The sequence below is a fragment of the Suricata suricatta genome, chromosome 15, assembly GCF_006229205.1.
Source record: "Suricata suricatta isolate VVHF042 chromosome 15, meerkat_22Aug2017_6uvM2_HiC, whole genome shotgun sequence".
Classification (NCBI taxonomy): Eukaryota; Metazoa; Chordata; class Mammalia; order Carnivora; family Herpestidae; genus Suricata; species Suricata suricatta.
The window spans coordinates 938476-957149 of record NC_043714.1 but is presented as its reverse complement, the minus strand read 5'-3'; the positions used below and the strand labels follow the sequence as shown (position 1 = coordinate 957149).

The 18674-nt window shown below is 46.3% G+C and overlaps 1 long non-coding RNA gene and 1 pseudogene across 1 annotated transcript; both read left to right on the top strand.

Annotated features, from left to right (window-relative positions):
* Nucleotides 1-6142: 6142 nt before the first annotated feature.
* Nucleotides 6143-14789, top strand: LOC115279483. Its single transcript, XR_003903462.1, has 3 exons — nt 6143-6323; nt 10370-10540; nt 14743-14789. It is a non-coding gene; the product is annotated as an uncharacterized LOC115279483 (long non-coding RNA).
* A 1110-nt stretch (nt 14790-15899) lies between these two features.
* Nucleotides 15900-18674, top strand: part of LOC115279436 — a 14103-nt pseudogene continuing 11328 nt past the window's right edge.

Genomic DNA, 18674 nt, shown 5'->3' with positions numbered 1-18674 from the left:
ACTGTTCTTTTGGATTCTATATTGTTTATTTCTGCCCTGATCTTTATTATTTCAGACTCCACCCGAAGCCTTCTAGAACTGATCAATGAATTCAGTAAAGTTGCAGGGTACAAAATCAATGTACTGAAATCAGTTGCATTCCTATACACCAAAAATGAAGCAGACAAAAGAGAAATCAAGAAACTAATCCCATTCACGATTGCATGAAAAATCATAAAATACCTAGGAGTAAACCGAACCAAGGATGTAAAAACCTATACGATAAAAACTATAGAAAACTTATGAAAGAGATTGAAGAAGGCACCAAGAAATGGAAAAACACTCCATGCTCATGGATCGGAAGAATAAACATTGTGAAAATATCATTACTACCCAAAGCAATCTACACATTCAATGCAATCCCCATCAAAATTGCACCTGCATTCTTCTCAAAGCTAGAACAAACTATCCTCACATTCCTGTGGAACCACAAAAGACCCCGAATAGCCAAAGTTATATTGAAGAAGAAAACCAAAACGGGAGGCATCACAATCCCAGACTTTAACCTCTACTACAAAGCTGTCATCACCAACACACTCTACCTCAGAGGCACCATCTTTCCCTCAAGGACATGTTTCTTCTGAATGCCTGGCCATTCCAGATGTCACTTCTAAGGCGATCTCTGTGGGTCATGTGCCTCTGCAGGGACTCAAGGCATGCACCTGCTCATCACCCTGTGGCCCCAAGTGTGACGGCCCTTTCCCTGCTCTCTTTATGTTGGTTTCACCAAGGATTCTGGCAAAGGACCCCCGGAAGTGCTTCCAGCCCCACGCACATCTTCGCAATCCTCTACAATCTTTGGGATTAGGGCTCTTCTCACAGGGCAATGCCTGGCTGGCTCCTAAACTCCTGGGAGAGGTGGGCCGGAAGAGGAACAGATTGAAGGCAGCGACATCTAGTGGCTTTACGTGGTATCTGGCTTAATAATGTGTCTATTCATGCACCTCTGGAGGGCGGAGGGCGGTGGGCAGGGGTCAGGGGAGGAGCTTAAAAAGCTGGTTACACGTAACCTCAGCAAACGGAGCACATTAAGAAGAAGGCACTGATAGGCCCTAACTGTGTTTTGCCTTCTCCTTTCATGCTGAAGAAGCCGGTTTGGCTTGCTTGGCATTTTCCTACAACTCCTTGCTTGTTAAAATAGTTCGCTGCAGGCAGGGAACCTTCCTTCCAGTGCAGTGGTGGGTGTCAGCTCCGGAGCAGGTCCCAGGGGTGAGAGTCCGTGCACAGGAACGGGCATGTCAGAGACAACCACACAGGAAGGAGTAAAGCACAGATAGGGGCTGATTACAGATCACTCATCAGGTTCAGGGCGCTTCATTTTTCTCAGATGACAAGCACCGCGTTTTGTAATTATGGGGACGCTTCCCCTCACTGACCAGCATTTCCGAGGGTAACTGCAATTGCCAGGAACCTGGCAAAGATAAGGCGGGGGTACCTTCAGCCCAGGACAATGACACAATAATGAAGAAAAACGGAGAACTAGAATTGGAACCTTAAGGACAAGCTTCATGCAGTCTAAATTTCCAGAAAGATTTATTACTTGGGCATGCCAGAAAGTTTAGATACATATGCCCAGCTACCACAAAGAGAATTCTTGATATTTCTCCATATGGAGAAGAATATTCATCACATAGTTTACAATTCAAACATACAATCGTCAAGAAATGTAGAAAACTCATTTTTTACTACCAGCTTGCGAATGCGAGTTATGTATCCTTGGCAATGAGAGGGAAAATCAGGCAGTGACCATACAACTCTTGTATCCGTACACAGCTAAGTAAGACCATGAGGAGAGCTATCTATGAACTGACCTATTTATGCCAGAGCCTGAATGGTGCTCTGAAGCCTGGAGTTTTCCTGATCTTGGTTTTGAGGGCTGTTGATCTTAAGGAAGGAAAGAGTCACTGTGGAAAGCCAGCCACATCGCCACATTTTATCCCACGGCCTGCAGCATCCTACATCCGGGTACCAAGAATCATTTTTTAAAACTATCTTAAGTGCCACTAGCCTATGAGGCTTAGTTACAAACCTAGGAGTAATGAGCACATCAAACTATTTCGTAATAATATATTAAGAATATGTCCTTACCTAAAGGAGAAAAGAAACAAAACTTGCTCAGGAAGACATAGCCGCCTGAAGACAGGACCAATAAAAATCTTTAAAATTTTTTTTTATTTTTTAATGTTTTTTATTCATTCTTGAGAGACAGAGAGAGACAGCACAAGCAGGGGAGGGTCAGAGAGAGAGGGAGACACAGAATCTGAAGCAGGCTCCAGGCTCTGAGCTAGCTGTCAGCACAGAGCCCGACGTGGGGCTCGAACCCACGAACCGTGAGATCACAACCTGAGCCGAAGTTGGACACTTAGCAGACTGAGCCCCCAGATTCCCCTACCCGTTGCCTTCTTGACCAACTTTTTACAGCTTTCAGACCACCCCTCCCACTCTAGTGCAGAGAACAAAGCAGCAAGCGTGCGTGTCCCCAAGCGGGCAGTGAGGGCCGTGCCCTGCCACGTGGCAAGCAAACGAGGTGTGCCATGCACACACACCAAGTCACAACCCTCAGCACAGTAATTATGGAACACCTTTATTGAAGAAGGGGGGTATGCTCCAACAACGTGCTGGAGCACATATCTGGGGCTAACACACGCGGAATTAGTAGCGGAGACGAAAGGATGCTTTAGAGTGACAGTCACACCTTACACAGTGACCTTCCACACTGCCCACTGCCTCCTGTCCGGGTGCCTGCTTCCTTGGGGACAGCCCATCCTCTCATGGTGAATGTGGCCGGGATCCCTGGTCCATCACACCACCCCATGGACAGCTGGACATCCTCATGTTGTTCAGAAGAGTTTTGTTTGTAGAGGAGCATCCCACTTGACCTAACACTCTGAAAGGTACCCAAGGGCAGGAAATACCTGTGTGCATTTTCCCTTGGCACAAGAACATCCAGAATCATCTCAGAACATAGGAGTCCAAGAGATCATTTCTGGGGAAACAGGCAAATGAAACAATCTTGCCAGTGGGAGGTGGATTAGCAGAAGGGAAGTCTCAAACCCCAGAGTTCAGGGGGGTGTCATCCATCAGACCCCATCAAAGGATGTAAGAGATTCTCTACTTATCTAAGAGTGATCTATCCCCTTTCACATATAAACACACACACAATCATACACTTACACACACACACACACACACACACTACGTCCTGGAACACTGATTCAAGAATGACTCAGAAGAAAGATTTACCACTGAATGAATCACCAGCATCAATCTATGCAGGGCTTTCCTGGGAGGTCTTCCTTATAAATCCTGGCCAGGCCTGGTCCTGCTTGGCTAATGAGATCATATCCCGGGCGTGGACCCATATCACCACCGAACCACAGGGGCCCTTAGCTACTCCCCATCCGAGCCCACGTGACATGGGATCGCTGGGTCTGCCCTCGTTCTTTTCTCTGCCTGGAATGCCCCTTCCCCTTCTCCCCCTTCCCTGAAAGTCCTACGCTCCCAAGACCCCCCTTTGCACAGCCCCTTTGGGCATCTTGCACATGTGGTTATATTGTGTCCTCTGATTGTTGGGTCTTTTGTCCAAAGGTCCTGGGATTTTTAAAGACAGAGGTAGCGATTGTCATGGATAGTTCTGATTCCATTTGGAAGAGCGAGTTCCAAACAGAGTAGATCCAAAACAATCAATTCCCCACCTTCCTCCAATGGGAAAAGTCTCAGGGGTTTTAATCTCCCCTGACTTAGGTACATCCAAAGGAAAGCAAAACAAAACAAAACAAAACACCCTCTCAATGGGAAGAAGGATAGGAAAGCTTCCATCTTCCTACTGTCCAACATCCAAAATGTCCTAAGTTAAGCAGAAGTCTCTTTCCGAGACAAATTCCATTTAATTCAACCAAATGTCACCTGTGCACAAGGCACTGGACTGGGAGCCCTGAGGCCACATGTGGACACGTTCTGGGTGCTCTCCACCCAGTCCGAGGGGGGATGATCCGAGGGCTGTAATCATCCCAGCTCCCCGCCCCAGGGACGTCTGCCGAGACTCACCGTGTCTCGGGCCTGCTCCCGGCCCTGCGGGGCAGCAGGGGTAGAACAAGAGCCCCGACTCGCGAGCTCATATTCTAGTTGGGAAGACAGACAATGAACGGTACCAACGAAAACAGAATACACCTGCACACAGGTACCTGCTTTGTGGAGTGAACACAGGTAAGAGGTGAGTGGCACCCGGGGGGCAGACACCATGCTCCAGGACTCAGGGGAGTCCTCCCTGTCCTGCTAGCACTCAGGTCAACACCAGTGACCTGAGTGAGGTGAGGGAGAGAGCCCTGGGGCAAGAGCCATTCCAGACAGTTAGTAAAACAGCAAAGAGGCCGTGTGCCTAGAGCAGAGGAGGCAGGGAAGAGGGCGTGAGCCGGTCAGGCCAGCTCCTCCGCCCCGCCCCACAGCTGTGCAGCGGCCCAGAGTGGCCAGGCCGCCACCCTCCCACCACCAAGCATCTGTGGTCTCCTGCTGCAGACACCAGGCATCTCTTCATGCAGGCTTCTGACCCTCATCTGCAAGACAGAGGAAACACAATTTCATCCAAGTCACCGAGCTGCCGTGTGCAAACGCTTAGCCACAGCAGGCAAGGCTGTCGGGCATCTCGTGCCTCCTGACGGTCTGCCGTGCGTGGTCCTGCCGTGGCCGCCGTGGCCAGGACACCGGTCCACCCTGCGTGCCCCACGGCCCCGCTCCGCGAGCCTCGGAGGAAGCCCCTGACCCAGCACCTCCAGGAGGTTTCCACGGTACTTTGGGATCCTTCTGGACTTGACATGTTATGTAAATTTAAGTGCATTATCATTAATCTCAGCATGGATTTATCCTTCTTTTCAGGCGCCAGGTTAGTTTAATGATGCAGCTGCTGTGGGACCCGGAAAGGAAGTATGAGGGCGGGGAAGCCAGAGCCCCAGACAAGGAGACCCCCGGGCAGGCTCTGGGCTGACGCACAGAGCCCAGGAAGCTGCCCTCCTCGGGCCTCCCCCACCGAGACCAGCCTCCACTCTGTGGGCAAAAGTGAAGTTCTCGTAAGTGCCCGCGCCCCTGGAGTGTTCAGTGTCTGAAGTGGACCTGGGTGTTCGGGTGACGGCTGGTTATTCTCTTACCGTCTGTGTTACTTCCTGAATTTTGTTTCAAACCATATGCACACATCACACACTGGACATACCATCCCTGTATACGTAGTTTTTTCATCGCTCAAGTCCTAACATACACCTTACTTCTCCACCATTGCTTCCTGGTTGTCCGACGAGGTGAAATGAGCTGACAGTATTAACATCAGGGTCAGACAGACAACATAGCACCTGAAGTCCTTACGTTCCTTGGGAGGGCCCGCGCCCTCCGTGACTCTCCAGGTCTCCACCGTTCTGAAGACGGTAGGACCCCCCTCCCCCAGCATTGCCCCCCACCCCAGCTGCGAGGCACACACCCCTGCACGCCCATGCCACAGGTGGGACCCCTCACTCACTCATTCTTTTCTCTCCCAGCTTTCCCCCTGAAATTTGCCAGCCCCGTTCCATCAGACTTAATGTGATAGATGAATATTTGCTAAAATATTAACAGGCTAGTGTGATAGATGAGTCTATCCTAAAATGATAATAATGTTGTCATGTCTCTCAAATAAATCGATAAGATTCGAGCTGGAGACCCCGCCCGAAGGCTTAGGCAGGTAGAAGGGGATTTCTGGCCCCAAGAGCAGGCTGTCCTGAGATGCCCCTCACCTCCCGTCCCACCGGAGAGGCGGCAGCCGGCCCCGGGCTGTGCCCTGTGAAAAGTAATCCACTCACTTCTAGGGAGGGGAATGTGTGAAAACAAAATGAAGGGGGAATTATTTAAGTCTTTATTTCACCCACACGGCACTCCTGGGGAACGTGCGTGCTTCACGCCTCCCAGTAATCCAGCTTTAGAGGGAAAAAGACGACTTCCCTCAGTGGAAAAGCCTACCTGTGGCCTTAGTGATTTAGTAGGTGCCAGTCTAACCTGAAATAATAAATACCATTATGATGTCACTGTCTCACTGCTCGTTTTCAGAGTCTCTGGACCTTTCTTCCAAAAACACGAGCTCATGAATAGGACTGTGTGGTGCCCGACACATCGTTTATGGGTCAGCGCAGCCGTGGTGGCTGAGCCCGTGGCCAGGGGCCGCTCGCGCCCTCCCGGCGGCTACCACCGCAGCCAGGGGGCCCTCTGGCCTCGGAACCGACCCACTCCAGGCTCCAAGTGCCAAAGTGACAGTCAGCCTTGCCACGGTGAGCCGTATGACCGCCCCCAGGCCCAGTCTCTGCTCCAGGAGAAAAGTCCCCTCTGTCCCCAATTGCGTCTGGGACTTAAAGGGATTTCATTTTGCTCTCAACCTTCTGTGTATGTGTTCCATGGAACGTAGCTGGGGATAAAATACAAAAGCCAGATTTCTGGTACTGTTTCCACTTTCAAGGGAACATATCTTTTGCGTCCCAAAATGAGAGGGGTGAGAAACGTCGGAACTTGTTGGAGCAGAGAAGCGGAGAGAAAAAAATCCAATCTCAACCCTAACTGGTCTGCAAGCGCGCCCGCAGGAAGCGGTCAGCCCGAGGGGTGTGCGGAGGTCGGCTGGGCGGTGTCTGCTAGCTGGACGGCGGGGGGCGGCCACACCTGTCCTCCTCCACCTCAGTGGAAGAGCGCCCAGCACGGCACCGGCAGCGTGCGGTGGCGTCCTGTGTTTGGAGAACGCTTCGTTCCCCACCTCCCTGTCCCAGTCAAGAGTTTTGCAGAGGATCCGCAAGCCCTGAAAGAGGTGACTTCTTGCCACCCCGGCCTCCCCATCTGAGCTGCCTCCTCTCTGGGTGCTCTTCACAGCACCAATATCCACGTCCTCGAGCCTCACAGTGACTCGTTCTTAACTCTGCCCACTGTCAGGCAGGCCTGGAACCACGCGCCTCACCGTCCTCCTCTGTGGCCCCTCTGCCCAGCCTGTGCCTGGGGCCCCCCAGGCTTCCCAAAGTTCCTAGATTGAGCCCAGCCGCTCTCGCAGGGACCCTTAACCTGTGCCTTACCTGCACAAATTAAATCATGAACAATAGCATAAACAATATGCTTCTGAACTGCCCCCTCACTGACTTGCAGGGCGCCTCAGGAAACTCGACGGCTAATATCTGCAGCTAATTCACTGCGGTATTTAAAATACTCCTTTCAATTTTAGGCATCAGTCCTTGATAGGAAAATAACCCTTTAGTCACATTATTTTTGCATGAGAAAATTACATTTACTTACATCACTTCCTCTTATGAATCTTCAAGAGCTTAGCCTACCCTAAAGACTGACTATATTTGAAAAACAACTATTTTCTTATTCTCAATCTCCTATGACTTTAGTTCTCTAAAGTATTTCGAAGCAAGAAACCAATTAAAAAGTAAAGCTAATGACAAAATGAAAAAATGCACAGGTAGAGTTCACTTTCTCAAATCTGCCAAGTTAGATAACCGTGAAATAGAAGAAAAAAGCTGAATTTGGAGGTTGAACAATGTCCCAAGTTCCAGAATAAAATTCAAGTAACCACAGATAATATTTAACAGTTTTCATTGTCACTACCCTTATCATTAATAACATTCTGTTTTGTCTCCTTCCATATGGTGATTTTTAGGACAATTTTGACTTAGAGTTTTCTCCCTTATTTTAACGAATGTCTGTGTGTGGTGTGTGTACATACACACACACGCACACCCTTCCACCCAGAAAAGCTTTATTTTGTAAATAAACAGAAGGTTCTGAGATTGTCACGTTTGGTGCTGGAACTTGCTCAGGGGCATCAGCCTCGCCCGAGGCAAATGGTCGGCTCCGGACTCGCGCCCCACTCCTGAAATTTTCCCGAGTAACAGTACAGACGTGAAGGTGCCAAAGCAAAGAGACCTGCGTGTACATGGATTTATGAGCTTTGCTTATGAATAGTTTCTAAGCAGAGTAATTTCCAAGCTAGGACCTCGTTTCTTATTAGTGTACCTGGTATAAAAGAAAGAGAAAGCTCAAGTCAGCACCTCATTTCTTAATTACATACATGGTATAGAGGAAAGAGATCGTTTTCCAAAGGTAACTGTTTAATTATATTCAGGATCCCTTCTTGCATAAAATCTAGGGCCATCAACTAACTTTAGGATAATTCTTTATTGAGAAAATACTACTTTCTACCTCTTCTGGCTTGGTAATGCGCATTCCCTAACTTTCTCCTTCCTGAGGGAAGTGTAATATTTTTATTTTTGATACCCTGAAGGGCAGGTCAATGATAGTACTGTTTCATGTCCTACATTTCCCCCTACATACTGCCAGAAGCAGGATACCTGTAAGCGGATTTTATCTGTAAGATGCTCTCGCACATGTGCAAGGAAAGCTAGCTTCAGCTAATTAATTAGCAGGAGCTCCCTCTGCTGGTTAATGAAGATGGCAGGAGCCCACAAAGAACACCATAGGAGTAAACCCTTAACTGTCGGAATTTTTCATGAAAATCAACCAAACACATCACCAAAAGTGTCAAGACTGTGAAGAGTCTGGGATATGCTTTTCTTTACTTATAAGCTAATAAAACTGCCTGTTTCTGTTTCATGAATGCTGGCTGAAGACATGAAACCCCTGGGTCAGAGGCACAAGACTTCATTACTGAGGGCACACGGGGCCCAAGGACACTTCCCCTTGTCCCCAAGCCCCATGGCGCTGACGCAAAGGTACTAGAAGGATGCTTGACACGCAGCGGAGTGGTGTCATATCTGACCTTGGGAGCTCCACCTTTGTTACAAAGTGACCAGTAGGGAAGCCCACTCCTCGTCTTGGAGGGGGACCGTATCCCATTGCTCAGAGCTACTCACTACAAACACAACCTTGAGAAATGGCCCAGCCAAAGGGCAGTCAGGGCCTTGTGTTCTGAGAATTCCCAGCAAGGCTTGTAGAAGTTCAAAAACCCACAGAGAACTGTCTTTCCCAACAAAGACCAGATAATTACTATTGCTAATAATTTAACATTTCAATTTCATTAAAATCCTTGCAGAATTTCTTTCTTCTTGTTTTTGTAGATTATTTCCTTTTCAACTTTCTAGCTTGCTGTTACCTAAAACTTATATTTCTCTCTAAAACTAAAATTAAAAACTTTATTGCCTTTTATCAAAGAGTGCGTGGTCTGTTTGGTCAATCTATAAATGAGGACTAATATTTTACAAAGCTTTAAAAATTTTTAAATAGAATAAAATTACTAGAGGTGCTTTTCCTTGTTTATACATGAAGGCTTTCAGAGCCTCCTTTGAAATATTCAGGGCTATAGAATTTTAAATGGGATAGAATATTACAGAATGGCAGAACTCATAGATAAGCCCTTAAACCTATAGCATCCCAGAAGTTAAAGCCTTAGGGTTAGGCAGAGACCAATTATAATATTTTGACAGCTGGCTTTTATGTTCCTATTTTAGCATTAGCCAAAAACCTTGTGCCACCACAGCGTCACAGCTTTAAATCAAGACATGGTCAGGTTCCCACTATTGCTATAAATATTTCTGTTGCATTTATAGAACACTTGACTGTCTCCAGAGTGTTTTCACACACCTTCTCTCCTTTGTCCCTTGCTTTAACCATGAAGCTTGAGTAGAAAAGATATTGATTTTTCCCTTTTGTCCTGGAGGAAACTAAGGAGTAGAACAGTCTGGGGATAGACGGAGACCGGGAAGCCCATCGCTGGGAAGCTGGGGCGGCATCTGTGTTCTAGAGCTGTTTCCAGCGCACCGCACTGCTCCCTTACCCACTTGAACTCCCCCCTCTATCAGCTGGAGAGACTTAGCCAGCCAGCAACAGAAAGGTTTACTCAGCCTGGCTTAAGCTTCAAAGAATTGACAGGCCCTCCTGACTGAAAAATCCAGGGAAGGGTTGGCTCCAGTGAGGTCTGGTGAAGGCACCGTCTGTGTCTTGCTGTCCTCTGAGTGTCTGCTTCCTCCTCAGACTCACTCACTTCATGATACTTAAAACACCCCTACAGCCCACATCCCACAACCACATACTTATCGCTCAGATACAAAGGGACACCTTCCCCCACAACCATCGAGGGATGTTTTTGAGCATCATACTCATTAAAACAGTCAAACAAATTATTTTGACCAGGGGGGGATGCCACCAATGCTAAGCAGCCACTCCTATGTTTACTACACTAACATTCTGAAAAGTGTACACCACACAAAACTCGTTCTGCGGGATGCTCTATATTGATAACTTAGGAAGCTGTAACTATGTCTGAGGCCATGGAATAAATGAAATGTTTTACACGAGTTATTTAATTTATCTCCCACAGAGATAAGAGATGAAGAGACTGGGGCCTGAAGAAATTAAGTTACTTGTCTGGTGCCACATAGCTCGTAGGTGAGAGAGCCTGGATGACAGCACACAGGCCCGTCTCAGAGCCCACACGCTCACCCATTCCACGTAGCCACTTCCCGTGAGAAAGGGAAAAACAAGGCTCCCGGTATGTTTGGGAAGCGCTTCATGTAATATACCTTTCCTGGACACTCACAGTGCACATTAGCATACGAATATTCTGAGAAATCTTTCAGGAAAGAAACACATTTAACCTATTTAACCCAACATTTCCCAAACTCATATCGCCACAGAGCTTTTCTTTCTAACACCTCCGGAGAACCCCTTCGAGGTCCACACACAATAGCACACCACCTAGTTATCTGGCTTCAGTGCTGCACTAAGTCCGACAATTCTACAGTGACATTCGTAGTAAATACATTCCTTTTCCTTGGAGAACCATTGTTTTCATCTTATAGGTTCACACTGGCAAGTTCAACCACGGTTTAGGATTTCATAGTATTGCTGTCTCTGCCCTGTTTACACTGGCCCTGACTCACAATAGGATCGAGTCAATGGGAGCTCTGTGTGGAGTGCGGGAGGTGCTGGCCTGGCTGGCTGGCCTCTGGTCTGCTACCAAGACGTCTCTAAGTGAGAGTGTTTGGACATTGAAGAAATGAGTGTTGGTGAGACAAAATTAAAGTAACACTAACACTTCTGGTTCCACTTTTTTAAAGATTTACACAGGAATACTTGCCTCTTTTTTAGTAAATTCGAGAACAGTGTGTTCTTGCAGATACTCCTTGGGAAGGGTGGGGGAAAGGCACTGCAATAATTGGGCACTTCTCAGCCCTTTGGCAAAGAAAGTGGCACAGCGTCCCCGACCGTGGTGGCCTGCTCAGGATTCACACACCAGAGCCTTCTTCCTCCGTGTTCCTGACCTGATGATGCCTGAGAATCCAACTTGGCTGTCTTCATTTCCCCATGTTCGGTGAATGTGTCTTGTCCACGAGCGTGGCCATCATTGCCCTTCTGGGTCATGTGCTGCCCTGGGGCAGTTCTTGAGCCGCTTCTTCTTCAAAGCACATGACTGGGGAGAGGTTGTTTTCATCTGAGTCAGAAGAACTATGGAAGAGTCACTCACTCCAAAGCCCTTCCAGGATGAGGGCAGGTAACGTGCCTCTGGCGAGGACGTGAAGCACAGAGGCTTCTCTGTCCCTTCCTACAGGCAGCCCTCCAGACAGTTCATGTAGGCCCTCTATATTCAAAGGCGCTGTCTACATTCTTCTCGGCATTGCTGAATTTTCCCTTGGCATTTCAACTATACTCTCCAGGAGATGCATTTGACATCTTAGTGTTTTTCCACCTACTGAGGGAAAGTCTTGGCATAATTGCCCATCAGTAACTTGTGGTCATACACCAGGATGTTCTTGATCTCACCATGACGCAGAGACTCGCACTGGAAGACCTTGGCTCTCCATTAGTCATTGTCCTGGAAAGGTGATTGCTTATTCTAGAGAACATCTGTCCTTTTCAGGATGTGTGGGATTACACTGCTCCCAGACAGGATGCCACATGCTGGAAGCGCTTCTGCATGATTGCTGTTATTTTTCTCTGGCTTCTTCAGCATCACAGCACAGATAATCCTCTCCAGTCCCGCTGCTTCCCTCTCCCCCCAGCTACTTCAGCATGGGCCACTAGGGCCAGAGGCAGGGAGCGAGCATTTAGGGCCTTCTTCAACTCTTCAGGACAATGCAGAGTTGGGGTTCTATGGAGACTCCTCCTTCTCCCCGCTGCACGTCGCTGACTAGGATATGTTGGCCTTATGGCTATGCTAAACACGGGTCCATTCTTTCTTTTCCTTGTTTTCACTGGAGTCACCAGTGGATTCTGTATCCTTGTATTTCTTTAAGTGTAAGGATCTTGGGGTTGGTGACCTTTGTGAAACAAGGTGGCAGCCCAGAAACCTCACCAACCATGACTGGATACATCTGATGGTAAGTGAGTCACTTCCTATGACACACACATCCTCTCACATCGCTTATCCTCAGAGGGTCTGCTTTGCCCTTGGAGTTTTGGCCTGGCTACTATTGAGAATTAACTTCTTGAATCCCATCTGTGTCCACAAGCCTCACCATAATTAGATCACCAATACATGGAACAATCTGGGAACATATGTTAGGTACAACCACAGACACACACATTCAGGACTTTAAATAGTTGCTTTGCATCTCAGAACCCAAACATGTTCAGAAATGTTTAGTGCTACTTCTGAAGGAGGTGTGGGAGGGAAAATAACCTAGTCATGAACCTATTTAATCTGCTTCTGTCTAAGTGAGCCATGCACAATTTAACTTATGAGCTTCTTCAAAATCCTTTTAAATGGTTAGGCATTAACACTTGCTAGGTTTCTATATTACTGCCTGGGATTTCTCTTTGCGATGATCAAACCACCCTGAGTTGCCCTTATACCTAGTGTAAAGTTGCAGGAGAATGGCTAAGAGAACAGAACCTAGAGCAAGAATGGGTTTGCTCCTACTTCTGCCATTTTTGAGCGGTACGATTTGGAACAAAGTTACTTAGCCCCTCTGAGCTCCAGTTTCCTACTGTATAAAATGGGAATAAGAGTGGTGCTGCCTCTCAGGATTGTTGAATTAAAAGAGTTAGCACATGTGTGACGTAGCTTACAGAACTGGTCACACTTCTCCACCTTTCTCTGGGTCTGTATCTTTTCCCAACAGTAGATGGATAGAGACTATTCCTTGACCCTGGGCTGCCCCTATGACTTCTTAGCCAATAGGATGAATGTGGTGGAAAGAGAATCACGCCAGTTACGAGCCGGACCTCGCGAGGTTACACGTTCTCTCCTCTTCCCTCCGGAAGCCCTGCTGCTTCCCTGCGGACACACTGTGGCCAGGGTAGGCTGCTGACGGAGGAGACAGGCGGCCTCGTTACCATCTGGCCCCACACGTGAGCTGGCCAACTGCTAGATGCCTGAGTGAAGCCCTCATAGGCCAGCCAGCCCCACTCTGCCCACCAGCTGACCTTAGATGTACGAGCAGCCAAGCCAAGATCAGCAAAACCAGCCCCATTCACCCAGAGATTGATGAGAAATGAATCTAATTATTCATGAGAATCCTAACTGTTATCACATGCAAAGCTTTCCAGTGGCATGTTTTAAGTGCTCAATAAATATTAGCAATTACTATTGCCCATCATAGCAATTAAAAAATATTCTTATCTGATATACAAATACGAAATCTATAAAAGTACAGTAGCCTTGTTTTCACATGTCCTATAAAGAGGAGATCAAATTATCTTTTTAAAATAGCCATCTTTTAAAGGGCTAGTATCTAAAATCTACAAGGAACTCACCAAACTTCACACCCAGAAAACAAATAACCCAGTGAAGAAATGGGCAGAAGACATAAACAGACACTTCTCCAAAGAGGACATCCAGATGGCCTACAGGCACATGAAATGATGCTCAACATCACTCATCATCAGGAAAAACACAAATCAACACCACACTGAGACACCATCTCATGCCAAGTTAGAGTGGCTAAAATGAACAAATCAAGATATTATAGATGTTAACGAGGGTGTGGAGAGACAGGCATCCTCCTGCACTGTTGGTGGGAATGTAAACTGGTGTAGCCACTCTGGAAAACAGTGTGGAGGTTCCTCAAAAAAACTATCCATAGAACTCCCTTATGACCCAGCAATAGCCCTGCTAGGGATTTACCCAAGGGATACAGGAGTGCTGATGCATAGGAGCACATGTACCCCAATGTTCATAGCAGCACTGTCAACAATAGCCAAAGCATGGAAAGAGCCTAAACGTCCATCACCTGATGAGTGGATCAAGAAGATGTGGTATATATACACAATGGAGTACTACATGGCAATGAGAAAGAATGAAATCTGGCCATTTGTAGCAAGGTGGATGGACCTCGAGAGTGTCATGTTAAGCGAAATAAGTCAGGCAGAGAAGGACAGATACCATATGTTTGCACTCATAGGTCTAAGAAGAGAACAAGAGAAACCTAATGGAGGACCAGGGGGAGGGGAAGAGGAAAAGAGAGTTGAGGAGAGAGAGGGATGCAAAACCTGAGAGACTATTGAATACTGAAAATGAACCTAGGGTTGAAGGGGATAGGAAGGGGGAAAAGAGGTGGTGGTAATGGAGGAGGGCACTTGTGGGGAAGAGCACTGGGTGTTGTATGGAAACCAATTTGACAATAAACTATTTAAAAAATAAAAAATAAAATAAAATTATCAATATATTTAGAAACAAAAAAATAAAATAAAATAGCCATCTTTAACAAATGTTTTCACATCCTTAATTGCTAACGGTTTCTGCTCTGGCAGGTCTCTTAAGCATCTCATTTCGTGGGGAAGATGCAATCCAGGTGCACCTCAGACACGTTGCAGCCTCACTTCTAGACCAGAGGAGAGTGAGTATGCAGTAAAGCAAGTTACATGATTTTTTTTGTTTTCCAGGGTCTATAAAAGTTACCTTTACATTGTACTACAGTCTGTTAAGTGTGCAATAAATAGCATTATGTCTAAAAATCAAAGTACATAGCTTAATTTAAAAATACCTGTTGCAGGGGCACCTGGGTGGCTCAGTTGGTTAAGCATCCAACATTGACCCAGGTCATGATCTCACAGTTAGTTTATGGGTTTGAGTCCCGCATCAGTCTCTGTGCTGACAGCTCAGAGCCTGGAACCTGCTTTGGATTCTGTGCCTCCCTCTCTCTCTGTCCCTCCCCCACTCATGCTCTCTCTTTCTCTCAAAACTAAGCATTAAAAATGTTTTTTTTTTAAATACTCTGTTGCTTAAAAATGCTAACTATGTGAGATTTCAGCAAGTCATAGTCACTGGTCACAGATCACCATGACAAATATAATAACACTGAAAAAGTTTGAAATATTATAAAAATTACCAACTGTGACCCAGAAACACAAAATGCTGTTGGAAAAATGATATCAATAGACTTGCTTAATGCAGGGTTGCCACAAACCTTCAATTTAAACACCCTCGCACACACAGGTTCTTTCTCAGGCTCCTGAGGGGACCGGTAGCTTCCTCTTCTAGCAGGAACCCCTCAGATGCCCCACAGAAGAAATCACTTTGCATTGCCAGACTGGAAGAAGTAACCGGTTCCTCTGAAAACAGAGTGGGAGAGCTGCATCTATGCGAACCTCTCCCAGGACTAATTCCATCTCATGCAGATTTGTCTGTAAGAACAGATTAGGCTTTCCCTCTGCCCTATGGGCCTGCCTTGGTCATATACTTCCTAACCGTGGGGACCCAGGTTGAGAATAGGCTTAGTTGAAAAAGCTTTGGGAGCGTGGAATTCCACTGTACTTATCTTTAGGCATCAAAGTTTTGAGGTTTGTTTCCCTTGAAAATTCTTACTTGAGTGCTCGCATTATCTTCTAGGGATGCAAATTCAGTTGATGTAGGTGGTGGTTTGGAGACTGATTCCTCTAATGGAAAAGATACACTAGAAGGTGCTGGGGATGCTTCAGAGGTGATGGATACTCAGGCAGGCTCCATGGATGAAGAGAATGGCCTACAGTTGGGAGAAGTGCAGTGTGGCATATGTACAAAATGGTTTAGGGTGGACACCTTTGGCATAGATACCTCATCCTGTCTGCCTTTCATGATCAACTGTAGTTTTCACTGCAATGTGTGCCATCACAGTGGGAATATCTATTTCCTCTGGAAGCAAGCAAACTTGAAAGAGATTGTGCCTTAGTGCTTTGGCCAACTTAAGTTGGCAGTCCTGAACACAAGATGAACATCCAAAACCCATGTTCTCCAAAGACAAGGATATCATACCATTTATTGATAAATACTGGGAGTGCATGACAACCAGAGACCTGGGAAAATTACCTGGCCATATAACATTAAAACAATGAGTAAAGAAAGAGATGTATTCTTAGTAAATGAATATCCTGATCCCCCGGAAGTAAGAACCCAGAAGAAGATTACCCCAAATTTGGTCTTTGGTATCAGGCTCTTAATAACATTGGTCCTTCTTATGACCACCAAAAACAAAACAGTGCTGTGTCTACAAGTGGGAATATAAATGGGGGAATTTCAGATTTTGGATATTAGCCCTTTATCTGATATGTCATTTGCAACTATCTTTTCCCATTCTGTCAGTTGCCTATTAGTTTTCTTGATTGTTTCCTTTGCAGTGCAGAAGCTTTTTATCTTGATGAGGTCCCAATAGTTCATTTTTGCTTTCATTTCCCTTGCCTTTGGGGATGTGTCAAGGAGGAAATTGCTGCAATTGAGGTCAAGGAGGTTGTTTCTTACTTTCTCCTCGAGGGTTTTGATGGTTTCCTGTCTCACATTCAGGTCCTTCAGCCATTTTGAGTTTCTTTTTGTGTATGGTGTAAGAAAGTGGTCTAGTTTCATTCTTCTGTATGTTGCTGTCCAGTTCTCCCAGCACCACCTGCTAAAGAGGCAGTCTTTATTCCATTTTATACTCTTTTCTGCTTTGTCAAAGATTAATTGGCCATACATTTGTGGGCCTAGTTCTGGGTTCTCTGTTTTATTCCAAAATCTACAAGGAACTCACCAAACTCCACACCCAAAATATGAATAATCCAGTGAAGAAATGTGCAGGAGACACAAACAGACACTTCTTAAAAGAGGACATCCAGATGGCCTACAGGCACATGAAACGATGCTCAACATCACTCATCATCAGGGAAATACAAATCAAAACCAAACTGAGATACCACCTCACACCGGTCAGAGTGGCTAAAATGAACAAATCGAAAGGTTACAGATGCTGGTGAGGATGTGGAGATAACAGGGACCTTCCTACACTGTTGGTGGCAATGTAAACTGGTACAGCTGCTCTGGAAAATAGTATGGAGTTTCCTCAAAAAACTATCCATAGAACTCCCCTATGACTCACCAATAACACTGCTTGGGATTTATCCAAGAGATACAGAAGTGCTGACGCATAGGGGCACATGTCCCCCAATGTTCATAGCAGCACTGTCAACAATAGCCAAATCATGGAAAGAGCCTAAATGTCTATCACCTGATGAACGGATCAAGAAGATGTGGTATATATATATACAATGGAGTATTACATGGCAATGAGAAAGAATGAAATCTGGCCATTTGTAGGAAAGTGGAAAGACCTCAAGGGTGTCATGCTAAGTGAAATAAATCAGGCGGAGAAGGACAGATACCATATTTTTGCACTCATAGGTCTAACAGGAGAAACCTAATGGAGGACCAGGGGGAGGGGAAGGGGGAAAGAGAGTTGGGAGACATAAGAGACTATTGAATACTGAAAACTAACTGAGGGTTGAAGGGGGAGGAGGAGGGGGAAGGGAGGTGGTGATGATGGAAGAGGGCACTTGTGGGGAAGAGCACTGGGTGTTATATGGAAACTAATTTGACAATAAACTATTAAAAATAAATAAATAAATAAATGGGGGAATTGCAATGGGAAGCAGTGGAAAAGGAAGAGGAGTGAAGCAAGATCAGCAAGATGAAGGGACCACAAGGACCACCAAGAAGGCCCAGAATGACCCTTTGTTTTCTGCTCAGTGCCTTCCCCCTCACGGCTACCCATTGGAACACCCGTTTAACAAAGATGGCTATTGGTATATAGCTGAGCCTAATCCCCATGCCCCTGACCCTGAGAAGCTTGAACTTGACTGCTGGGCAGGAAAGACTATTCCTGGATGAACAGGTTTTGTTAACCCTACATGATTGAGCTCCCCAGTTCCGGATCTTTGATGACTGGCTAACTGTGGTTGGCAAGAAGGGCTACTCCATGGTCCAGTCTTCACATGGGGTACGGAAGGGTGCCTGGTACTTTGAAATCACAGTGGACGAGATGCTGTCAGATACGGCTGCCAGACTAGGTTGGTCCCAGCCCTTGGGTAACCTCCAAGCTCCCTTAGGTTATGATAAATTTAGCTATTCATGGAAGAGCAAAAAGGTAACTAAGTTCCACTAGTCAATTGGCAAACACTGGTTTTCTGGCTATGGACAGGGAGACGTCCTGGGAGGGATTCTGTATCAATCTGCCTGAGGATACAGAGATAGCCAAGTCACTGCCTAATACTTATGAAGATAAGACTTTGATAAAATTCGAGAGTTATTTGTATTTTGAGGAGAAAGATTTTGTGGATAAAGCAAAGAAGAGCCTAGAGCAGACTCCCCATAGTGAGATCCTATTTTATAAAAATGGTGTCAATCAAGGTGTGGCCTACAAAGATACTTTTGAAAGGGTTTACTTTCTGGCCATCTCACT